The sequence below is a fragment of the Mustela nigripes genome, chromosome 7 (assembly GCF_022355385.1).
Source record: "Mustela nigripes isolate SB6536 chromosome 7, MUSNIG.SB6536, whole genome shotgun sequence".
NCBI classification, from domain to species: Eukaryota; Metazoa; Chordata; class Mammalia; order Carnivora; family Mustelidae; genus Mustela; species Mustela nigripes.
The window spans coordinates 13,753,676-13,767,594 of NC_081563.1; positions in this window are offsets into that span (position 1 = coordinate 13,753,676).

Sequence of the window (13,919 nt, forward strand, 5' to 3'; positions counted from 1 at the left end):
CCTTGGGCTGCTCACATGGAAGAGGAAACAGAAATAAAAAATGAGAGAAGTACTGCATGGAAAAAGAAATAAAATTAGCCTGGAGGGATTTCAGAGACAGAATCTTTTATTAAACAACAACAAAAAAGAAAAGTTTGTTTTCAACAAATAAAAAATAACTCTATCATAAAAAATAATCTCTCACCATCAGGCACATAGGTATCTCAGACCTAATCCCTAAGTGACAGTTAGGGAGGGATTGTGGGTTCCAACCTCAACCCTGAGAATAAGAAAAGGAGAAGAGCTCAGTAATGGCAGGTGCTCCCATGGATCTGGCCATATGACGGCAGGAGAAAAGAAATTGTAGCATAAGATGAACTGCCTGCTGCTGAACATGGCCCAAACAGCAGCAGGGCATTTGGCCCAGTTAGTTTAGGACCTTATTCTTTGAGAAAGAAGTGAGAAATTGGACAAGAAGATAAAGGGACTGCTTTGCCAATCCCCCATAAGTCAGGGATTGGCTGGGAAAGAAAGAAAGGTCATTAATTTTAAATTGTAGCTTTGTTCTCAGGGTCAATGCTCCTATTGTGAATCTCTTCCACTCTGCAGGGACATTTATATAGGAACTCCTGCAAACATCACAGTTACCCACTGCATTAGATATCCCAATCCTCACTACATAGATCAGGAAACTGTGCTTCTGAAAATGTTATTTTGACCAAGATCTCATAGCTATTTAATGTGATCTTGAGTTGTCGAAATCTTTTTTTCATCTGAGTTTCTTACACCATAATTGCACTACTAATTAATTAGAACAGGTTTGGGAAATCGCTTGATTTTTTTCTTATTAGTCATTATAACTTTTTCTTTATGGAAATACTCAGAGTAGATACTGAGTTATATTTCCTGTACACAAGTGACACAGAGCAGGCATTGTTCACCATGCCCTTTGCAGTATTCTCTAACAGACATCGTGATACTGTCAGGAAAGTAAGTTTCTTCACACAGTACTTCTACGTGCTTCCAAAGAAAACATTCTTTCTTCTAAGTAGTCATAATCACCTTATTCATATGCTTACTCACCCCAAGTAGCTAGGTACCTGAATTGCAACAATGTGGTGTAAACAATTATAGGAATATGTACATATATTTTGCATTAAATATATAATACATTTACTTCCCATAATGGAGGTAGGACTGACATCATTAACAAGTTCCAGAGAAAAGGAGGTTTCCTGATTTATGCGTAAATGTATATGAATGTGCTCTCTGGCTTTTGCATAATTCCACCATCTAAATATTCATGTGTATGTAGAAGTGCATATATATATAATCCATATTCACACAGCACACTATATAGATATTACGGTTATTATTATCATTAAGAAACGTCTGGTTTCTGCTTGGGATGTAAAAAAGTACATATGTATAATCCATATTCGCACACTATGTAGATATTATGGTTATTATTATTATTATTATTATTAAGAAACATCTGGTTTCTGCTTGGGATGTAAAAAACTGGAAGGATTATTATCCCCACCCCTACAACAATAGCAAAAGCCAGACAAAGTACAAATTCCCTTTTCTTGACTGCATCAGAGAGCCTGTGTTGCAGGAAAAGATAGGATAGGAACCATTGTTTCTCTGGGGTAGATGCAGTCAGATGCCAGTTAGGAAATGTAATCTAGTATCATCAAGAGATTGATGGCTGTCAGGTGTGAACTGGTAAGAGCGTCTGGATCTCCTTAGATCTACGGACATAAGCGGAGTTTTGTCTGTACCTCTTTCTCCACAGACCCCACTGGGCACTAGAAAAAAATGACTGGTTAATGTCTTGAGGAAGTGTCCTTTGTGGTATATGCCTAGACCTTCCTCTCTTCTCCCTGACAAAGTAAGACAGTCCTTAATCTGTTGAGGAAGGAGGGCACCCGTGAAAGTCTATGGCATCTAGGCAAGAGAAACAGGAAGAAAACCTCAGTTTCTGGGGAAGGTGCAGGAATCCTTTCAGGGCCCAAAAGCACAGCTGAGGGAGAAGCAGGGACCCTGAGATACAAAGTATGATTGAAGGCACTGGAAGCCCATGGTGTACTGGAACAATATAACCTAAGACCCACCCGCACTCTCAACTACATCAGTTCAAACTCCCACACTAAAAACATAACAGAAAGAAATGTATATTCATTCCTGTGTATAACAAATCATTTATCTCAGTCTCTGCTCTACACAAAATGTTTAGCTTTAAACAAAAATACACAAAGTATATGGAAAGGTAAGGAAAAATGATAAAGTGTCAAGAGATAAATCAATCAATAGAGACAGATTCAGATATGACACCAATGTTGGGACTCTCTGAAAGGGAATTCAAGAAACAGCCAGAGGCAACAGCTGATTATTTTCAAGCTGCCACCTGCGGTGCTTCTGTGAGATACTGCAGATTATAAAGCTAGTAAAGTCCAAACTTGACTAAGATAGCCTTTACCCAATAAAGCTGGTTTCTAAAAATTCTGTAATGGGTCTCCCAAGAACACCATTATCATTCATTCCATATATATTTGCTTACTACTTATTGTATAGGAAACCCAATCCAAAGCCTTTTCTTAAAGACAGGTACTATTCTCTTATAATGCACAAAGTTGCATGTTAGATCCCACCACTCCAGATCCCATGGGAGATCAGGGTTATATCAGGTTGTAGCATAGGTTTTCTTGGCTTCCTAGAATCATGGAATGGTATCTCTTGGTCACCTGCTTTTGCATCTTCATCCCATATGAGCATGTGCTTTAAAAATGCTCTCACCCTAGTATCATCTGTACACTGATAGATGTGCACCTGGAACCACAGATGTCTCCTGATGAAACAGCTCCCTTATTTGAGACCAGAAGAAAGTGAAGACATCATTGTCCCCTGACATTTAATTTGGCCTAGAGCTTAGCTGTTATCATTTATTCTTCTCCTATGATTCTGTTTAAACATAGATTTGGGTTGGTCATCCATTCAATCAATCAACCAATCTCCAGGACAATAAATGAATGAATGCTTATGTCATCAAATGAGCAAACAGTATTTTGCCAACATCCATTATGGTCAGGGACCATTCCATGCATTTCTCATGTATTATGCATTCCTCACAATAATGCTGTAAGTATTATTAAACTCATTTTACATTTGATAAAATTGGACACAGTGGGTTTGAATAGCATTGCCCAAGGACCTATAGTTAATGAGAGCTGGCTTTTTAATAACCTATCCAAGTTAGTATCCGGTAGGCCACACATGAATTTATACTGATTTTCAACAAATCTCCATGGAAAGATATTTCATACTGGGATGACATCTATGGATGGTTATCCTACTCATTTTAACCCTTCTCTTGTACTTCAAGAGGACTGAACTGTATCATAAGAGAATGAAAGGAGCACAAAATCTCATGAGAGACTGAGAAAGGCCAGTGGGGATGAGTCTGTATAGAATCACAGCTTTACAACCCATGAATAAAACAATGGAGAGAAAATCTCCCCCCTTTACATCCCCATTGGTACATTTCTGAGGATACTTACATTATAAGTAATGCATAATTTCATCATCTTGTTAATTCAAAAAATCTTCCCCCTTCCTGTAGGGTACCAGGCTCCTGTATCTGTACCCATCACTTACACATTCCCTAATGCTCTCCTTTATTTCCTTTGGTTTTCCTTCTCCCACCAGAACATAAGCTTCACAAGAGTAGAAAGTTTGTCTATCTTGTTTATTGTTGTCAGTATCCAGTAGATACTTGCTGATTGACTGAATCCCGTTCAATCTTTGGTCAAGTATTCTTATTGCAATGTCTACTCCATGGGGGTCAGACAAGTGCTTGTGCAGAGGGTGTAAGATTACCCTGCAACAGGACTGAGGGAGGGCTCATGCTTCCTACAGAGCCAGAGACAGGTTTGGTTTAGTCTTAGGTGCCAAGGGGCTTCCCTCACGGAGGCTCATCAGGACCAGGTTTGGATTTGGACACGGATATTACTTTGGGGTTCCCCTCAGGCATTTGGTAAAGTTTTTAAGTCTTAGCTATCAACTGAGCTGTGAGAATCAGAGTAATATTCACTCTCTGAGCCCAGAGTAGAGGGGGACTTTCTGGTAGATGTATGCAAAGCCAACGATGCCAGCAGAGCGAAGATCTCACGGTGTGGCGGGGTGGGGGGTGCTATTGGCAGGAAAAGACACCAAGAACATTAATGTCAAGACAGAAGTGTCAAAGCAGAAAAAGGAAAATTGATTTTTTAAGATAAGGAGAAAGTTTGAGGTTTTGGGAGACAACTTGTAAGCTTTAGGGGAAAGAAAATGAATACTTGCTCCTTTCTTTTTTTGAAGCACGTGCTTCAAAAAGTCCACGTCATATTACCTCTTTGGACAACTACATTACATGTATATTTCCTCAGTCAAGAAATAACTTATTTTGATTCCTGATAAAGCACTTATTTGAGTTCTACAGTACTCTTTGACTTAAAACCATTTGTTTTATTATCACAAAATCTGTTTTCATCTGAAAAATACCAAAAGCCAGGTACTAACCTGACACAGATTGGCCTGGTCTGGAAAATCATCTTATGAAGTTCAACACCTTCTGGGGCACCACTTCTCTGGGCTGTTTCACAAATATTTCCCATCTACCCTTATTCTCTCCCCACCGCCAGGCATCCTACTCTCACTTCCCTTGTCCCTGCCAGTCCCCTGGCTGTTTCAAAGCCAATTCTGCAACATGGTGTTGTATTTGTTTTCTGGGGCTGCTGTATTAAAGCAGTACAACCTGGAAGGTTTAACAACAGAAATTTATTGTCTCACAGTTCTGGAAGCTAGAAATTTGAGACCAAGGTGTCTGCAGGTTTAGTTCTTCCTGAGAGCCAAATAGAGAATCTGTTCATGCCTTTCTCCCAGCTTCTGGTGGTTGCTGGACATTTTTATTGTTTCTTGGCATCACCCTAATCTCTGCCTCACATGGCATTCTCCCCATGTACCTAACTCTGTTTCCAAATTTTCCCTTTTTAGGACAAAGTCATTTGGATTAGGGCCCACCCTAATGACCTCATCTTGATCATCTGCAGAGTCTTTCCAAATATGGTCACATCTATAGGTACTGAAGTTTAAGACAACAAATCCTTTGGAGGGATAAGATTCAATACATAACAGATGGGGTGGAGGGAAAAAAAGGGTTTGGGAGAAGGCTATGCCTGAAGGCACTTCCCCTTTCTACCACCCTCATAATCGTTTCCCAAGTTAACTTCCCAGGCTAGTGGTCATGGCTGAGACTTACTCTTTCCTCCTCAAACTCCACCTCTCCTACTTCAAAACCTAGACTTTTAACCTTGTTGATAAAACATTCCAGATAATCTTTGCTTGATTTTTCTCTGAAAAAGAAATCAGTTTTTCTCCCAATTGAGCTCCCATTATGAGATATGTTTGGTGATTTGTCTCTCAAAAAATTTCAAAGAAAGGCAGTGTTAAAGCACAGATGAAATAATGAGGTGGGAGTTATTTTGTTTTCCATGTTGTTGTTTGTTTTCCCTTTATAAAATTTACAGTTAATTTTCCTATTCACCTTCAGCCACCATCCCTGTAAATCATGTTCTAGATGCATAGAGCTTCTAAGCAATTCTTGAACTGGGGCATGCTTTCATTGTCTGTTCCTCAATCTGGAGTAACCCAGCCTCACTTGTACATCTGGAAAACTCCAGTGAACCTCAACACCTGGATTAAGTACCATCTTCCCCAGCTTTCTCAGGGATTTGAACTCTACCTACTTACCCCCTTCTCAATGATTTATACAAGCTTCTCTCAGTATAGAAGCTACTGGCCATTTTTCCCTGTGGTTTGTTGACAAGGCAGTTCTTCCTGACACCTGATACCTCTGATAATATAGACAATCATTTTCCGTTGTATTAGGACCCTCACAGGTATCTCATAAATGTTTGAGAGACACGCAGAAAGAAGGGATATACAAGTCACAGAAGACTTCTTTCCAGGTCTTCACAGGCCTTTTGTGTAAGGACAGAACATACTCATTCTCTGCAACTTGCCACTGATACCGTATCTTGCTAAGGGTGAGTGCTGGAACAGAGGAAGAGGTTGCAGTTCAATAAAGCAAACATGAAAGGCTCACAAGAGCTCATTTTGTTTTTTACGGAGATACACTGAGAGAAAAGTGTGAGGGAAAACTATTGAGAACACTGACTAACCTCAAAAGATGCTGGTCTTTTGTTCCCATGAACAAAACATCAACATGTGCACTAGCTCTAAGCTGAAATCCAAAGGTCAACCCCCAAGCAAATTTACCTTAGACAAGAAAATCAACCAGAAAACCAAAGAAGCCAGGTCATGTATGCATCTGGCCCTTCACCATGATGCTCTGCTATTGCTTGTCATGTGACAAACGTCTAGTACGCCTCAGCTGATCTACAATCTGAGTCTTGAAGGGGAATACGAGTCAGTGGTGCCCATTCACTGGGCAGAGATGCACCCAGAGGGACCAAATAAAAGCTTCGTGCTTTCACCATTCTCAGTCTAGGTGGCTGCTACTTCTTGCTTCAAACATTGAGGTCTAAACAATCAGCAACTTCTACCAATAAACTCCTTCACTTTCTAAATGCAGCATCTGAAGCTCCATAAACAGGAGTGAACTAGTAGCAGTCTGCAGTTGTCATCATTGACAGCTTATGATTTATCTTAAACTCTCCCTCGCCATTTGGCCACGACTTTAAGTAAACACTTTCCGTCTTCCTCATGTTCTCGTTACTGCCACCTCCCACTAATAAGAGAGACTGCCAAGAAAAGCATCCAGACAGTTCATTTACCTCCCAAACTTGCCTGAAAGTAGCCGCCCCAGTTTAGACAAGGGGCAAAGCAACTACTGCACATTTTCAACAGATGGAACAATGCTTCCCAAATTATTTACATTAACATTATTTGCTCTCAGGATGTGTGTAACAAACGGGTAGTTGAATGAAATATTATGGCGGAGACTGAAGACACCAGCGTTTCGGGCAGGCCATTTATGGTGATAGATGGAGATGGGCCGTTTTGCTTTCTAAGAAGCTGAGGAACGTTGGGCAGTTCGTCTTTGCTAAGTTCTTGGCATGGTCTTTTTCTTTTGGGTGGTTGGAGGCTTGGTGCAAATTCACAGGGAGGTTCTTCCCTTAAAGCACAGTGGCCAGAGGACCCCAAGACTGAGTTCTCACCCATCAGCCAGTGAATGAGATGGGTCAAGAATGTTGGCTACTGCACAATGTAGCTGGCCATGAGAATGGTAGGCATTCCCTGGATTTTCTGTGAGTATCATGAAACTATCCTTCCCAGAAGCTGAAAGACCTTCCTTCGCCAAACTGAGGGAGCCCACTTGTGATTCAGGCTTCCTGAAATTTTTAATGGCCTGCCCACATCAAATTCAAAGTGGTGTTGGATATGATAGAACATAGTGTGGACCACATGCCTGATTATATTCCTTTTGTCTCACGTAAATCAAACCAGGCATAGAATAGAATGGTCACTGGCAGATGACTGGGTACAGTATGGGAAAAGAGTAAGCAAAGTCCTGATGTTTCTCAGGTGCCCATTCCCTAAGCACAGCCCCTAAGGCTTATATCAGTTGAATTAGTGAGAGTTGGAAGGATGCCAAGATTAACTCTCTCAATGTCAGAGTCAGTCTCATGGCAGAAGTTTCAAATTCTATTTGAGGACTTGAATAAAAATCCCTCATGTAGGATGTCCTAAATGATCACGTATTTATGGAGTATATTCAATAGCCAAGGCTCTGTTTCTGATCCCATGGGGGATATCTTGAAAAATCCTTTTTCAGAAGTTTCCTCTACATGGAGAAGTAAAAGGCCATCACAATACGAAGTGGTGGACCTAGAGGGGGATGTTTCCTTGAGGTGGCAGCCAAACTGTATAAGCACTTGTCTGTCCTCAGTGTTTGTCAGAGGACAATAGAGGGTACACTGCAGTGGGAGCTGGGTTGTTTCATTACTGTACCCACCACTACTGGGTTGTGTGTTATATGGAGAGAGGAACCATCACAGGCTGTGAAAGCCAAGTTGTTAAGAAGTCTACTCCTTTTTTAAATTATTATGTTCAGTTAGCCAACATATAATACAGTATTACTTCTTGATGTAGGGTTCAACGATTCATTAGTTGCCTAGAACTCTACACTTATACTTTTGGTGGTAATGCCAACTTGTGTGGCTACTTTGGAAAACAGTATGGAGGTTCCTCAAAAAGTTAAAAATAGAACTACTCTGTGACCCAGCAATTGCACTACTAGGTGTTTATCCAAAGGATACAAAAATAATGATTCAAAGGGACATGCACCCTAATATTTATAGCAGCAATGTCTACAATAGTCAAAATATGGAAGGGCCCAGATCCCCATTGATAGATGAATGGATAAAGAATGTGGTATACATATACAACGGAATATTACTCAGCCATCAGAAAGAATGAAATCTTGCCATTTGCAATGACATGGATAGAACTAGAGGGTTTTATACTAAGTGAAATAAGTTAGAGAAAGACAAATACCATAGGATTTCACTCATATGCAGAATTTAAGAAACAAAACAGATGAATATGGAGAAAGGAAGGAAAAAATAAAATAAGGTGAAAACAGGGAGGCAAACTGTAAGAGACTCTTAACTATAGGAAACAAACTGAGGTTTGCTGGAAGGGAGTTGGGTGGGGGGTGGAGTAATGGGGTGATGGACATTAAGGAAGGCACCGATATAATGAGCACTGGATGTTAGATACAACTGATGAACCACTAAATTCTACCTCTGAAACTAATAGTACATTATATGGTAAGTAAATTGAATTTAAATAATAAAAAAGGAAGTCTACAGAGCAACGCAGAATGTGGGAAGAGGCTCCAAGCCTCCTCTCCAAATTAGTCATCCAAGTATTATCTGGTGCTTTGTTCTCTCTCTCCCTTCCTCCCTCCCTCTTCCTCCCATTCTCTCCTTTCTCCCTCTCTTCCTCCTTCAAGGAGTCCTCACAAATGTCTCATTCTTTCTTCTAACCTCCTGTTAAATCCTCAGAGACTCCAAGTCTCAGAGTCCTGAGTTTCTCATTCACAGTTGAATTGCTCCCTCTTCAATGGCATTTCCCCTTTCCCAGGACAGTAATGGTTTGGCCCACGTGGAATGATTCCCTCCTCACTGCTCCTCTGTCTGACTATCACATCCTTAGTCTAAACAGCAGGAAAAGACACCAGGAGTCATCACCACATGGCACGGAGGGGACCCTAGAACGGGGCTATGGCGACCATATACTGGACTACCAATACTCATGGTAGGAATCTGGTAGTTCTGGGGAAAAAAAATCCAAGAAGTGTAATTTTGCCCTATTATTCTGACACCTTTTGAAAATATATTGAATTTTAATATCATAAAAGGAAGATACAAAGTTTCTATATCTAAGTAAGAAACTACTTGAAGAAGGTGCAAACCCTGACACACAGCTCTCCTGCCCCCACCCCAACCTGCCCAGACTGATGTTTCCAGCTCCCAAACCACCATGACCACATTCATGCCTTGTTCTAGGCCCTATATCAACACTTCTAGGCAACAGGCTTGACTCTCACAGAAAAGTGTGTAGTCCAGTCTGACTACATATTCCCTGAGTTTAAGGGCTGGTTCTTTTCAGTGTCCTAAATATCTCATAGCATGAGGCCTTGCACATTACAAAGAGGTTTTTAAAACCCTTAAGGACTGCTGTACTTCGACCAACCAAATTCTACAACAAAGTCAATTATGTTTTCATTTTTAGGAGAAACACACCCAGACATGCAAGCCAACAACACATGTAGGCATGAACACAGGCACAGAAGCAGATGCCCACAACATACACTCAGAAGGTCAGGGGGAAGCTCAGATGGCAGAAGATCCTGCTCAGATATAGGGACCCAGGGGCAGATACCTCCCGGAGCTGTGCACACACAGCACCTCACCCCCGCTGACATCACTGCCACTGCTCAGAACTCCTGGCTCTGCAGTTTGGTGTTAGTTCCGTTGGCTGGAACCAGTAGGGTCTGGCCTGGCCGGGCTGAGCTGAGCTGGACAAGGCAGGGCATGGCAGGGCCAGCCCGGGCAAAGCCTCAGATGGGTTCAGGTGTCAGTCCCCACCCGATGGGGAGCTCCCTGAGTCCAGAGTGAGTCAGGCCCTGCTGTACTCGGGTTACTCCAGCTTAACTGCCCTGAAATGACCTTGCACCCCCGCGACCACACCAGCCCTCCTCATCTCTCCTCCAGCCAAATGTGTGGTATGCATTTCAGCTTCAACCCAAACACACCAGTCTGGCCCCACCAGGAGGAGCAAGAATCTATTTTCCCTCAGGGCTTCAGAGAAGGGGCTTCGGTGTTCTGTCTTGACCAGAGGATCCTGGGAAGATATCTCGAGGTTTTGTCAGGCCTAACCTCATGGGCTGGGCTCCTTGTGCTTAACTTTCTGGAAGCTGGGGCTGCTGGCTTCTGAGTGGGTGCTTAGGGGACAATTGTGGGTGATGGTTTCTCTAGCACTCTTTGTCTCCTCAGCAAACAGATTGGTTCCCACCTCTCACCTTTGTAAATCACCGTGTCGCCCTCAGGCACCCATGTTTTGGCCCAGATGGTTTTCACTGATGGTATGAGCTATCTTTGTGTACTTAGAGGCTACTTGCCATGTGGCTGGCTGTGTGCTAGGGGAGAGTCAATCTGGGCCATCATCCTGGGATTAAGGTCAGTTTGGGGAGGGTAGGAGTGGGAATAGCAAGATAGCCAAAATAAGAAAGACCTTAACACAGACTACAGATCAGCCCCTGTGTCTGCCTCTGACCAGATGCATGACTTTGGGGAGTTACCCTAAGGCTAACTAAACTCATTTTTTTTTTCAGCTATAAAAAGGAAAAATATATTTAATACAAAACTGTGTAGATTCTATATGTGATAACAATAATGAGAATGAGAAAAGCCAGTGTTACTTCTGGAGTGCTCACAACTTAAAGGAATTGATCCAAACTTGAATCTCCTTTAGTTCTTACAAATGCCTTCCTATTTTTATTCTGTCTTTCTATAGCTAAATTATAAAATTTGCCCATGAAGTGTGGGAAGATAAAGATAGAGCTCTCACAAGGTATGTAAATTTTAACAGGGGCTCTTGAACATGAAAATAGTTATAAATCTGAAAGAATGAATCCCAAATGGTAGAATTTTACACATCATGGCCGGAAGCAGGGAAGACAATTTTTGATAAGAGATCTTGTTGGTTCCCACTATTTATACCCCAGAGGCAAACATTCTACCCTAACACTTCTCTTTAACTTCGGCTAAGATCAATGCTTAGATAATGTGATAATTTTTTACATCAACTTGGTTGGGACCATGGTGCCCAAACATTTGATTAAACATCATTCCTGATGTTTCTATGAGGATGGTTTTTGGATGAGACTAATATTAAATTGGTAGGCTTTGAATAAAGCAGATTGCCCTCCATAAAGGGGGGGCGGGGCTTACCCAATCTATTGAAGGCCAAAACAGAACAAAGACTGACTTCCCTGAATGAGAAGGAACACTTCCAGCAGACTTGAACTGCAAACTTCAAACTTGAACTGCAAAATAGGCTCTTCCCTGAGTTTCCAGCTTAATGATCCACCCTGCAAATTTTGGACTTGCAAGCCTCCATATTCACACAAGCCAGTTCCTTAAAATAAATCTGTCTTCTCTCTCTCTCTCTTTCTTTCTCTCTCCTCCATTCCTCTGAGAAACCTGTTGGACACAAACAAGGAGGTTGATGCTGGCTTTGGCCCCAGAAGAACTCCAGAGTGAATGGGAAGCATCTAAGGGTCCTAGACTAAGCAGGATTCTGCAGATCGGTTTGAGGAAGAAAAGCCATTCTTACCAGCTCTAGACTGGATACTGTTAGAAGTCTCAGATCCTGAAAGTGGCCATTCACAGCCTGTGACTAGTAGTGTCACAGGGATTTTGTCATAGAAAGAGGGAAGGGGAGCTTCGGTCAACATCTTCTTGTCTTTCCTTTCTTAAGTTCACACCCCTCTATGAATCCCTCAAACAGGTTCACTGGTATTCAATCCCTTACTGCTCTGCTCTGCCCATCTTTTCCAGGTCAGTTTTCCACCTTATCCAGCCAGCTACTCTTCTCTCCCTCCTTCCTTCTGGTCACTTCAGAAAGCTCTAACAGACTAGCTATTTAACATTGCCCAGCTATACCATGCTTCCTCCCAGGGAAGAAGGGGCACTAGATATGTGGTCAGAAGATCTCACCCTGACCTAGTGGTCACTTGCTACCTCCATGATATAGAATGAAACACGTGGATTGATTGATTCATTCATTCATTCATCACTCACTCATCCATTCATTCAAATTGTTCATGCAGTACCACCCCTCCATGTCAGCATTGTGATTGTCACTAGGGGAATAATGAGTAAAAACAGACCATGGCACTGTGAGCTCCAGTTTTCATTTGACCACTCATTTTCTTTTATAATTACAAACTGGGTCAGGAATTTGAAAACATAGCAAATGAATCATACATAGAGCAGAAAATCAAGAAAGTCTTCCCCAAAGTTATGACATTTAAGCTACTATCTTACACTAACTAGGAGAAAGGTTAACAAATAGTATTTTGTATTGCTAGAACAATAGCCATATGGGAGGTCAGAGGGACAAAGGTATGTTTGACAACAACTGGCCATGGAGAGAGTGGGAGACAGGAAGGTCAAGGGACATGTCCAAGATGACTCCTGGGCTTCAGGCTTTTGAAAAAATGGATCGTGGAGAAGGAATAATGGGGGAAAAGACCAGTTTAGGACTAACAGTGTTAGTTCCTATAGTGGTAACTTGTTGCTTTGCTACTGAGATTCAATTTAACTTTTCCCTAATAACACAATAAATTCCATTTTCTTGGAGAAACAGTTTTTTTTTTTCCTCCTCCACAGTGTGTGATTTGGGGAATTGCTTCAAATACTCCAGGAGCAAGTGCTAAATGGTTGAAGCTAAACAGAGTAACTGATTTCACTTGGAAAACTGATTGGTTCTGGACTGTGTCTCTCCCCCTACCTAGAAGTCAGGTCCTGAACTAGATAGTTACAAGGGAAACTTTTCCCCTGGGCTGTACTTAAAAATGAGAGTGTGTCCATTTATAAGCTATTGAACTTACAATCATTAGAGGAGAGTCTGACCAAAAAAAGGAACCAGATCATAGAGCTGTATGCTGAATGGAAATAAAAGAAATTGAGTCATAGACATCAATGAAGCCCACAGTCCAGCCATGTCTGAAATTGGACTTTTCAGTCACATTAAACAATATTTTTTTTTTGTAAATTTAGGTCAGGTTTTCTATTCCTTGAAGCCTAAAATTCCCAACTAATAGAATTCTTAGAGGTTTCACTTGGACTTCTTGACTTCTCATATAGTCTATCTGGACTGCTTAGATAATAGAATACACATTGAAAGGGTAATTGAAACAGTGAATGGATGAATGGAAGGCAGGCATTTTTGCTGAATGCTTTCTATATGATAAGTATCATGTTTACTCTTTTATATGGAGCTGTCATTGTTGTAGATAAAAAAAATACAACTTTATTGTTGATTCCCTATAGCAATTCTTCAACATCATTATGAAGTTTGAAGAGATAAATGAAAAATGAAGTCAAAGAACAGGCATACAAAACTTAGCATTGGTGCAAGATGTGTCTCATTCTGAAGTCCATGAACTTCCCACAGTGCCTCCAACTTTCTCTGAGCACTAGATTTCCCATCTTTAAAGTGGAGGCAGCAACGCAGTACCTTTTTCCTAAGATTGCTCATTGAACAAAGGGAGATGCATGTGTATGCCTGTCTGTGTTAAATCTCTTTCTAATTCTTTGACCTATTTCTCTAGCATCATCAAGTGATGTGAACACAGCATTTAA